General features: G+C 39.2%; 1 protein-coding gene and 1 long non-coding RNA gene across 2 annotated transcripts in view; one reads left to right on the top strand and one right to left on the bottom strand.

The window, feature by feature from the left end:
* ASTN1 (astrotactin 1) overlaps positions 1-12,131 on the bottom strand; it is a gene marked incomplete at both ends in the record, with an annotated part of 171,683 nt that overhangs the window by 99,695 nt on the left and 59,857 nt on the right. The gene's annotated exons all lie outside the window — the stretch shown is intronic.
* LOC308665619 lies at positions 6,441-11,345 on the top strand. Its single transcript, XR_014025909.1, has 4 exons — positions 6,441-6,868; positions 7,676-7,765; positions 8,457-8,496; positions 11,171-11,345. It is a non-coding gene; the product is annotated as an uncharacterized lncRNA (long non-coding RNA).

Genomic DNA, 12,131 nt, shown 5'->3' with positions numbered 1-12,131 from the left:
TAAGTGAGTTTAGCAGTCTGTTGCTCTATGACTCTAGGGGAAGAATGGCAGAACTTGGGGGCAGAGTTAAAATGGGGAACAGTCTAGAATCTCTACATAGTCACAAGTGAACTAAATCCAACTCCCCTTGAATTTCATTGACCCTTACCCTAGCAGGCATTAACAGTTAGTTGAGAGTATTCCTGTGCATAGGCATGAGTAACAATAAATCAATTTAATTGGACCTTCACATATAGTCCTGATCCTTCACGCCTGATATTAATGCTAGTGTAGTTTCTTTTTCTAAGGTGGCACATTTGGAATCTGTAATCAAGTCTTGGAAGATTAAGATGCTCTGGTAGTTTGTCCTTGTTTTAATCATGATGTTAAACTTGTGTGAACTAATAATGAAATTACTGTTTAATAATTGAAATAAAAATCAGAGCCAACCTCCTTCTCCAGAACTGGGTTGATAATGCCTTTAGAAAAAATGGTCATCCTGAATTAGAGTAAAAGTTGCAAAAATTCAGGTGGGACATAGAGTCAAGAGAAACACCCAAATTTGATTTAATGTCCTCTATATATAACAGTCAATGTCATGACATCTATTATGGTTGAACGTTTCCCAAAACAGGTTAGATGGTCCCAAATCTAGAAGCTGTAGCTAATCAGACATCATAGCACTTTCAGGGCTAAAAATAGAGCCTACATGACAGATCACTCAATCTCAATACTCTAAGGAATGATTTCTTGAGTTTCTAACAGAAGGGTTGAGAGTAAAATGCCCTTGAGGGAAACAGTTTGCAATTCCAATCTCTGTCCTAGTAAAGAGGCTGGTCAGAGGAGTGAAGCTTCGGCTTCTTAACAGTCTTGGGTTAGATGACTATATCCACCATTCATCATGTCTCTTCCATTGAAAAGTCCCTTTCAGGGGAAGATTAATCCCTGTCTGTTTCTCTGCTTTGTTGGGTTTATGGGCTCTTATATTATTATTGGATATAATCTGGAATATTTTCTTACCTCTAAATGGCATGTTTAGACCATAGGGACTATTCCAGAAAGGGTGCAGCTTGTCACAAGGTAGGAAGCTACATCAAGAGCATCTTACCTCTCCTTTTTTCAACGGGAAAATCCTGTAATCGTACAGGTCAGTTGCCTGGAGCCAGATGTGAAGTTCAACTGCTACAGCTATCTTCTTTGTTCTACATTCCACTCTGGCTGCATGGTATTAATTATACATGATATCTCACCCAAAAAAGAGGTGGAATACCTCTCTCTTGTCGTATGGGAGAAACATAATCTCACACATAAGGTCCTACACATAAAGTGTTATCTGTCTTCACCTTAAAGCTCAAGAACCAGCTATCTGTGCTTTTTAAAAAAAATATGTTGAATGAAGCTTGGTCAGCATTTATGGAGAACACAGAAGTAGCTTCTAAATTAAAAGTGAACAAATCTGATTCTTGACCCTGAAAATCTTTCAAAAATTGGTGAATTGATAGAAAATGGTGCCTTTCTGCCCTCTTTCCAGACTGAGATGATTACTGAACAGAAACTGTGACCAGGAGGTGGGATGAGAAGCACAGGCAGGGTTCTGTTGTATTAGCTGACTAGCTTCTTGAGGCAGCAATGGAGATAAGGGATTAGGCACTAAAATCATGGTAGTTCAGTATTCTTTCAAATTGGAAGGTGCTATGACTACATATGTCCATAGTTTAGAGTTGGTTCGTATAACACTTCCTAACCTAACATAACGTAACCTGACTTATAAAATAACAACCAGAAAACTTAAATTGTGATTGCTGGAGATGATGTGTACTATGGTCCTGAAATAGGTTTATAAATAGCAATAGCGTTTAGACTTATACACTGCTTCATAGTGCTTTACTGCCCTCTCTGAGAGGTTTACAGAGTCAGCATATTGCCTGCAACAATCTGGGTCCTCATTTTAACGACCTCAGAAGGATGAAAGGCTGAGTCAACCTTGAGCTGGTGAGATTCGAACTACCAAACTGCTGGCAATTGGCAGTCAGCAGAATTAGCCTGCAATACTGCATTATAATCACTGCACCACCAAATAAGGATTCTAAGAGCTTGGAATAAGGAGAGGATCCTATGAGTAATATGGTATATTATTGCTGAGAAGACTAGTTTTAATAGCTGTTGTCTAATATGCTGCAAGAAGTATCATTCCCTAATCACACCCTCTAAAATAGATTCCATTTTCTGGTGTCTGTGAAATAACTGACTCTTCCCTTAAAGGAGATTACCCAATTAATTTCAAAAGACTAGATAGTATAGTGTTGTAGGAGTCAACGTGGATATAACAACTGGTATTAAAGATTCCTTTAATTATCTCCTTTAAAAATCTGCTATACTGGGAGAGAGGAATCCTCAGACTGGCTGGCCTGTAGTATTATCATCTTTAAAACTTCCTTTGGTTTAGGACCACCATTGTAGAAGCAAGTGGTTCGTTTGGTCTACAATTTTCAATTTGCAGACAACACCAAGCTGGGAGCAATAGCCAACACTTTAGAAAATAGGCTTAAGATCCAGAAAGACCTTGACAGATTTGAACTCTGGACCCTATCCAATAAAACACAATTTAGTGGTGAAAAAAGTAAGGTTTTACAATTAGGTAAGAAAAACCAAATGCATGGGTACAGAATAGGTGCAACCAGGCTCAACAGCAGTAACTATGAGAGGGATCCTAAAGCACTACCACTTAAATATAAGCCAGCAGTGTGCTGAAGCTACCAAAAAAGCCAACTTAGTCCTAGGCTGCATGAACAGAGGGATAGAATCAAGATCAGGTGAAGTGTTAGTACTGTTTTATACTGCACTGATAAAATCACATTTGGAATACTACATCCAGGTTTGGGCATCATAATACAAAAAAGATATTGACACTGTAGAAAGAGTAAAAAGATGATTAGAGGGCTAGAGCCTAAAGCATGCGATGGATGGTTGCGGAAATTGAGAATGTCTAATCTAATGAAAAGAAGGACCAGGGGTGACAAGATAGAAGATTTCCAATATTTGAGGAATTGTCAATCTATTGTCCAAAGTACCTGAAGACAGGACAAAAAGTATGGATACAAACTTATCAAGGAGAGAGTCTACTTAGAACTAAACAGAAATTTCCTGACACGGAGAACAATTAACAACCAGTGGAACAGCTTCCCTCCATAAGTTGTGGGTGCTTCATCACTGCAGGTTTAGACAGCCACTTGTCTGGAATGGTATAGGGTCTCCTGCTTGAGTAGGAGATTGGACCAGAAGTCCTCCAAGGTCCCTTCCAACTCTATTATTCTTTTATTCCATTATTCTGTCTTGCAATGAATCATGGATATCTTGAATTTGCGATACTAAACCTGGGAAAACTGATACAGCTTCAATCTTCAGAGGTAACATATAAAAAGAAGCTAAAGAACTAGAGGCTGACATCTTCTGGTTTATATGGAGATCTAGGGACCTGCCCAAATACTCAATACATGCCCCTTATTGCAAAGACAAAACCAAAACCCCAAGAGGTCAGCCATTCAAAAAGGTTCATCCCAGAATGTCACCTAAGAAGCAAAAACCATTTATCTCTGGCTTGTTTGGTGAAGGCTTGAAAGCGGGGGTACAAACTGTCACTGTACAAAGGTAGCAATTTACTGTTCCAGTGTGTTATTTACAGGCTGATTTGGCATAAGCCATAGCACAAAGAATGCTAAACAGAGAAATAATACGAAATATTTTTAAAACGTTCTTCAGATATTCCTGGATGAAACTCAAGAGAATTATTTTTTTAACAGAATAGCAAAAGGTTCACTTGTGACCCAAATCCTTTAACTTCAGAATTATTTCAAATAGTTTCAACTATTTATTTTGAAACTGGGTTTCAAAATCCAGTTTTCAAAATCTAAGTAGTCTACTTACTTCAAAGTCTCTAGTGATGTTCAAAATGATACCTGTTACCTTTTTGTTTACATTCTGCATCAGGTTAATTCTAAACATGCTGTACTTATTGTTTGAGCATGTCACTCTGAATTCAAAACAGAAGCATGATAAAGAGCTTTAGGTACAGGTAATCCTTGACTTGCAACAGTTTGTAAGTTACAACATCAACTGAAAAAGTGAGTTATGATGATTTTTCACACTTAATGACCATTGCAGCATGCCCATGTGATCAAAATTCAGACGCTTGGCAACTGATTCATATTTATGACGATTGCAGTGTCCCAGGGTCATGTGATCACCTTTTGCGACCTCTGCCAAGCAAAGTCGTTGGGGGAGCCAGGCTCATTTAACAACCATGTTACTAACTTAACAATTGTAGTGACTCACTTAACAACTGTGGCAAAAAAGGTCATAAAATGGGGCAAAATTCACTTAACTATCTTGCTTGGCAATGGGAATTTTGGGCTCAATTGTGATTGTAAGTTGAGGACTACCTTTAACTGTATGAGTAAAGGAAGCTTGCATCATGGGAGAGCAAGAAAATAAAAGGCGAAACATGTAAGCTAAATGAAGGCAAAAGGCCACTTAAAAGTAACTGTCTCACTCAAAAGTTGGAAGGAAAGACAGATAAAAATTGGAGAATAATAACATTTATAAGCAAAGCATAATGACAGGCCAGAATGTTATCTTGCTAGACTAGTCAAAAATTAGAAAGCATCCTTAACTATAGTAAAGGCTTTGTTGTCTAAAGATCTGTGAGAAGATTGAAAAAAAATATCCAAATAACTCAAAAAGAAGAAACTTCAAAGGTATTACAAGCATTTACCATGAGCAAAGAATTTGCCTATAAAAGGCTAAGAATGACTGAAATAATCTGGAAAACCAGTTAGTAGTGAAAATTAGAAGTTCCTGAACTGGGAACTGATGGTTTGAAAAGATTAAAAGTTCAGGAATAAAGAAAGGAAGAACCATTCATCTAAACCAGGGAGCCCACAGCCCCACTACCAGGCTGTGGCCTATTTGGAACCAGGGCAGCATGCACGCATGCACGCCCAGCTCAACTTGCACAAGCAGTGGGCCGACGTGCATACATATGTGCACTCAGTGCTTTTTTTGTAAAAGAAAAAGGTGCCGGAACTCACACGTCATACAACCCACCTTGCCTACCCTACAAGGTTCCATCCAAAAAAGGTGCCGGAACTCCGTTCTGAGCGTTCTATGAGAAAAAAAGCCCTGTGTGCACTGGCCTGCCATTCACATGACCTGGTTCCCCTCTCCCCCTCTAGCCAGGTCACCAAGCCACAAAAGTTGGGGACCACTGATCTAAACCATTCATCCAAAGCTGTTTGTCGAACGTAGTAATGCTAAAGAAAGCTGTACCAGACTACTCTAAACTTAGTTGTCAACAAAGAATCATGAATTTTTGTCTGACTAAATCCAACCAGATTCCAGATATTTGAAGAACACTGTCATATCTAACTTCTTTAGTCTCAAATTTAATATGCCCAACATCCTCAATCTTACATCACATATTAAGTTTCCAACAGCCTTATCATTCTCAATGCCCCTTTCTGAAGCTATCCCAATTTCTCTGAATCTGGTGGCCAGTTGATTTGATCCTAATCATTCAAAAACTTTGTGTCCCACACTATCATTTAGTGATCAGAAAGTAGGAAAATGGAGGAACATATCTCAGCTTATACAAATGATATATATATATATATATAAGCTTTGTACTAAGAAGTTGCTGGTCTATTATTCCCATTAATTAACATGGATTACAATCTATTTTTCTGCCATAAACCTCCAGAGGTAGGGATGAAAAATCATTTTTTCCCCTTTTTTGACATCCCTTAACTACCACAATTGTAATTATGATACAGTGGCTAAAGGATGTAAATGGATAATTAGGATTCTTATATATGCCAGTATGCTAGAACCTCTTTGCCTTACACACAAGCCATTACAATGATTAGGCTCCAATTCAGGCAATTTTCCATACCCTTAGTCAGCGGTTCTGCTCTTTGGCAATTTCTGCTGTGTTGGGAATACATTTATTTGTTAATTAAGAGTTAGGGGAACTTGTTACAGAAGTCTGAAGAATAAAAATAAAATGCGTTGTACATTCAATACACAAGATTTAAAAATATTCAGCTCTCTCTGAGATTAATTTAAAGTTAAATATCTTAAAGTACAAATGTATAGGCAATATGATGTATTACTAAATACTGGTAAGGGCTTTCAAAGTTGATTTAAATTGGAAATAGTTAGGAATGTTCTTAATTCTCCCAGTGAACTGAACCCTAACCCAAAGCAATTTCAATGTGCATGTCTGTGGTTCAATTATACCCACTGAAAAATTCATGTAAATTTGTAAATTTATGTAAAAATTAAGGTATTACATGATTAAAATGGTAATTTGCTGACAGCACAGCAGGCCACTTATCTCATCTGTGCTATATGCACTTATGTACGTATTCTACATCCAGCAGCTCATAAGATGTGAGTATTAATTAATGCCCGCTGCATATTGAATTCCTAGTGACTCCTAGAGCAAGAACTGATAGAATGTTTCTACAAGATGGTGGACAGGCAGCAAAGGCTATAAAGAGCTCCTCCAAAAGTGAATGCTTTTTTTTTCTTAAATTTTAAATTTTATTTTATTCTAATTTTATTTTAACTTCCTACCTCTTTTTAACTTTGCATTTTTAACCTACTTTTAACCCATTTTTAACCTATTTTTAAACCCGTTTTAACCCCTGGTTGACTTTCTATAAAAGTCACAGACCTTTTAGAAAAGCACAGGAAGGAGGCCAGAAGCCGGAGTCTAGTGGAATTGTAATGCAGCTGAGTAAATGGACCTTGGCCTGATTGGAAAAACATGATTGCCACCACGCACAAACAAACCAAGATAAAGGACTTTTTCAGATAATGGACACTGGAAGTAAGTCTCCTTTTCTCTTTTCTTTCCCCCTTGCGACCCCGGCCAACAAACGTAGCCCCCTTCTGGACTGGGAAGAGGAAGACTGCTTCTCTGTGGAGGAGGGAGTTGCAACTCCAGGGGAGAACAAGAATAATACAATTCCTAGTGATCAGTCAATCAATGCTACAAGACATATTCTATGGAACTAAGGCAAATAAGGAAACTGAACACAGACTTCTGATGTTCAGTCTGAACCCTTGAACTATGCTTGCATCTATCTAAATGACTCAATTAGAGGAGAAAAATTATTGAGCTGGAGGCTTAGAATCTTATGATTGGGAGGGCAAAAGAACAAAAAACATACATCACCATAACCTTTCAGTTATTATTATCACAGCCCAATAACTGTGATCAGAACTGTAGGTGATGGTTCCCTGGGAGCCTTGATTCACATTGTACAAGTTGCATTGTGACATGTAAAAAAGAGGCAGCAAGGAAGTCATGCGAGGCAGTGCATCCCCAGAGGCCCTGGGTACCCAGGAGGATTCCTTCACCCAACTGACTTATGAAACTTTTACTTTGGGAAGTAACCTTTAAAAATTATAATTAGCCTGATACACATACACACACACACACACAAAACAGGTAGTCATTGACTTATGATTACAATTGAGCCCAACGTTTATGTTGCTAAGTGAGGTACTTAAGTGAGTTTTGCCCCATTTTACGACCTTTCTTGCCACAGTTGTTAAGTGAATCACTGCAGCTGTTAAGTTAGTAACACAGTTTTTAAGTGAATCTGGCTGCCTCACTGACTTTGTTTGTCAGAAGATTGAAAAGGTGATCACATGATCCTGGGACACTGTTACCAAGCATCTGAATTTTGATCACAATGACCAATGGAAAGCTGCAATGGTTGTAAGTATGAAAAATGGTCATAAGTCACTTCTTTTCAGTGTTGTAACTGAACAGTCACTAAATGAACTGTTGTAAGTCAATGTTCTGTACCAGCCTGCTACCGGCCCTGCATCAAAAGCAGGGACAACCCCTTTTACAAGAAGGCAAGAGGCTGGAATTACGCCTGCCAAATTTATTACTACAAAAACAAACAGAATAAGACAAACCAAGAAACAGAAGCTTTAAGAAACATGAACTATCCAAGCGGTTGCCTTCAGCAAACCAGCCCTCCCACACATTCCCCTTATATAGAGTTCAGGGCGTGGCTTCTCTGTGCCTCCTTCCGAGGAGCCCCATTGCCTTCCTCTGTTTACTCCTAATTGACTGCCTCCTGCGTCGGGCGTCCTTGAACAGGGCCAGCTGTGGGTCATCTTCATCCACGCTGTCAGGCTCACACAGCTGGGTCTCCACCAGGTGGGAGGGGCCTGGCTGGGGGCTCTGCGGGGCCTCAAAGCCATCATCAGCAAGTTCTTCAACACCCCCCTCCTCCTCCTCCTCTGAGTCATCCGACCCAACTGCCGAACCCACAGGCTGACCCTGAATCACAACAGTCAAGGACTATCTGTATAGTGTGTGTCTGTGTGTTTATACTGGGATTGCATACTTCTACTTCAAATTCTTTTTAAAAATTGCTTCTTAACTGCTTTTTCAGCTATTAGGAACCTTTGGAATGACAAGTTTTACAATACTAAGTGAGTTTCCTTCCATCTCTATTGAAAGAAACTTTAAATACAAGTTTAAATTATTATTGTTGTTGTTGTTATTATAATTATTATTGGCAATAGGGAGATTAGGACTGAAAGTTACAAATGGACTAAGGGATTATTATAATGTTTCTCATAGGAAAGTGCTTTTGTTTTGAATTCTGTTAAAAATACAATAGATTTATATTTTAGATTTAGATTTTATTAAATTTAAATTATATGATGAGTCATTAAATTTATAGGATGAGTCATTGGATGTTGGGCACTAGAGGTAATTGGAAGGAACTAAAAATTACATCTAAGAAGAAGAACATTTACTAATGATTTTACTAATACAGAATGAAGCAAAATAGTTTAACATTGAACCTGCTGAAGGATATTTTTGAACAATGGATCCAGGGAGTTAATTTTAAGAGTGTCTATCTTGATAAATGTTATGAATTAAGAAAAGTTTTATCTGACAAGATTGAGACTGATCTGAAAGTGGATTTAAATACAAGAGACTGCCTGTACTTTCAAGATAAACTCCTTTCTTTGAGGACTTTTTCCTCTTCAGTGAATGCTCATGTTGTTGTTGTTGTTGTTAGCTGCGAAGTCGTGTCCGACCCATCGCGACCCTATGGACAACATTCCTCCAGGCCTTCCTGTCCTCTACCATCTTCTGGAGTCCATTTAAGCTCACGCCTACTGCTTCAGTGACTCCATCCAGCCACCTCATTCTCTGTCGTCCCCTTCTTCTATTGCCCTCGATCTTTCCCAGCATTAGGCTCTTCTCCAGTGAGTCCTTCCTTCTCATTAGGTGGCCAAAGTACTTGAGTTTTAGCTTCAGGATCTGGCCTTCTAAAGAGCAGTCAGGATTGATCTCCTCTAGGACTGACCGGTTTGATCGCCTTGCGGTCCAAGGGACTCGCAGGAGTCTTCTCCAGCACCACAGTTCAAAGGCCTCAATTCTTTGGCGCTCAGCCTTTCTTATGGTCCAACTTTCACTGCCATACGTTGCAACTGGGAAGACCATAGCCTTGACTATACGCACTTTTGTTGACAGGGTGATGTCTCTGCTTTTTAGTGTGCTGTCTAGATTTGCCATGGCTTTCCTCCCCAGGAGCAAGCGTCTTTTAATTTCTTGGCTACAGTCCCCATCTGCAGTGATCTTGGAGCCCAGGAAAATAAAATCTGTCACTACCTCCATTTCTTCCCCATCTATTTGCCAGGAATTGAGAGGGCCAGATGCCATGATCTTGGTTTTCTTAATGTTAAGTTTCAACCCAAGTTTTGCACTCTCCTTCTTCACCTGCAACAAGAGGCTCTTTAGTTCTTCTTCACTTTCTGCCATTAGAGTGGTATCATCTGCGTATCTTAGGTTGTTGATATTTCTTCCGGCAATCTTAATTCCAACTTTTGATTCATCTAGCCCTGCCTTTCTCATGATGTGCTCTGCATATAAGTTAAATAGGCAGGGCGACAGTATACAGCCTTGCCGGACTCCTTTCCCAATTTTGAACCAATCAGTGGTTCCGTGTCCAGTTCTCACTGTTGCTTCTTGACCCGCATATAGGTTTCTCAAGAGACAAATAAGATGGTCTGGTACTCCCATCTCTTTAAGAACTTGCCACAGTTTGTTATGATCCACACAATCAAAGGCTTTAGCATAGTCAATGAAGCAGAAGTAGATGTTTTTCTGGAACTCCCTAGCTTTCTCCATGATCCAGCGTATGTTGGCAATTGGAATTATATAATACTGCCCTATTTTTCTGTCCTCCCACTATTATCTTTTATCCCCTTCCTACAAAGATTCCTTGCTTATAGATATCTCATTTCAAGAGGTTCAACAGCTTTCTTCTTTCTAACCTGGCATGGCTGAACTTGTTGTGGAATGATACTGGCCTCCATGAACACTTTGAGACATGAAAGTGGGATTATATATACTGTCTCTTCACAACTGCTGGAGGAAGACTGAGTTGTCTCCTCCTTTGCCAAGCAATCCCCAGGAAAACAGTTATTTCTTCACTACTGTTGGCAAGAACAATGATTTTGCTGGGAAATTGGGGAAGAATAAAGCTATGTATGAGTGGTAATAAAAACAGGTAAAGTAAGCTTCTGAGGATCACATGGTACCTGTTATCCCTTATGTGATCTAGCCTAGTATTGCTTCCTTGTACAGGCCAAGAATAATGCTGACATACTGAACTAAGAGCCCAAATGCTTTTAGAATAAAATACCCACTCACCTATCCTGTTATTGATGAGACTTTTATCCAGGGGAAGAAGTTGTCATAAAATGCATTTCACTTCCCAGTTTTGGTGAGAATTTTAAGTTGTTAGGCTCCACCCAGGGATTAAGAAATTGGGACCTAAATATGTAGTGCCATTCCCAATTGCGAAGATTATAAACCCAGTTACTGTACAGTTGGATCTACCTAAAGCAACATTTTGAAGTCAAGGAAATCTTAAGACTCTAGAAAGTACATGGGAAAAAGTACAATATCTAGTGGCATGGAAGCATTTCCTTCCTTCCCAATCAGAATGGGTAGATGCTCGCAACGTTAGAGCTCCTAGACTTCGTCAGGTGTTTCACAGGAAGTAGCCTGATAAACCTGAGTTAGATAATGTCCCATAATTGACTTGCTGTATTGTTTTTCTTATGCTTTTAATTTTTTTATAAGGCTAACTCCTCTGTTGTGGAAGGGCCGAATGTCAGCCGGATTGCAGTTTGCCGCTTGTTTGCCCTCGGCTGCCATAGAAACAGGAGGAGGGGCTGTGTGGTATTTGGGTTGGGGAAGTGAGCTGGTGTGAAGTGCTCCCGTGAGAATCAGAAGGGAGGATCACTCCCCATCATCAGAGTGGGGATGTTTAGACTTCGCCAAGGCCAACCATCCTGGGCCTCTGGAGGTGCACCATCTGCTGAAGAGGCTTTCTCATAACATGATGCTGGACATTGATTGGCCTGCTGGGCTGGACCATGGGGGGAGGGCAGTGGGAAGACTTTCAATGTGTACCTTTCGCATGGTTTTTACTCAGATCTTGCCTTGCTTTTGCTGCAATCAGTTCATTCTTAGTAAAAATATCTCTTCTCTAAATCTTTGGAGTTTTCTTTTTAGGACTTGAATGGAGGCAGACCTGACAAGACAGGATATATTAAAGACACTTATTATATAGCTATTTTGAGATTAGAGATAGATAGATAGATAGATATAGATAGATAGATAGATAGATAGATAGATAGATAGATAGATAGATAGATAGATACAGTACATTTGTGCTACACACAAAGATTTCTGCTATTAAAATTTTAAAGGCAAATATGAAATGTTTGCACAAAAATCTGGCAACCCTAGGATTCATAAACGCTTCTGCAACCTTTATTTTCCATTAGTAGGCACTAGGGGGCAGTGTGGTCTCTCTCCTTTTTAGTATTTTCTGCTCTCAAATTTAGAAATATACCAAGAGTGAAATAAGCACAGTAACAAAATAAATACACATTTTCTTCTATAGTCTCCTATAATCAAAGGATACAACCATAGAAGGAATTAATAATTCTTTGAAACTCTTGCGCCAAACAACATAAATTTGACAGACTTAATTACCAAGCTCAGATGTGCCTTTCAGGTCAACTACTACATAGGG

This window comes from Vipera berus (assembly GCF_964194415.1).
Source record: "Vipera berus genome assembly, chromosome: 3".
Classification (NCBI taxonomy): Eukaryota; Metazoa; Chordata; class Lepidosauria; order Squamata; family Viperidae; genus Vipera; species Vipera berus.
This window is presented reverse-complemented; position numbering and strand designations above follow the sequence as displayed.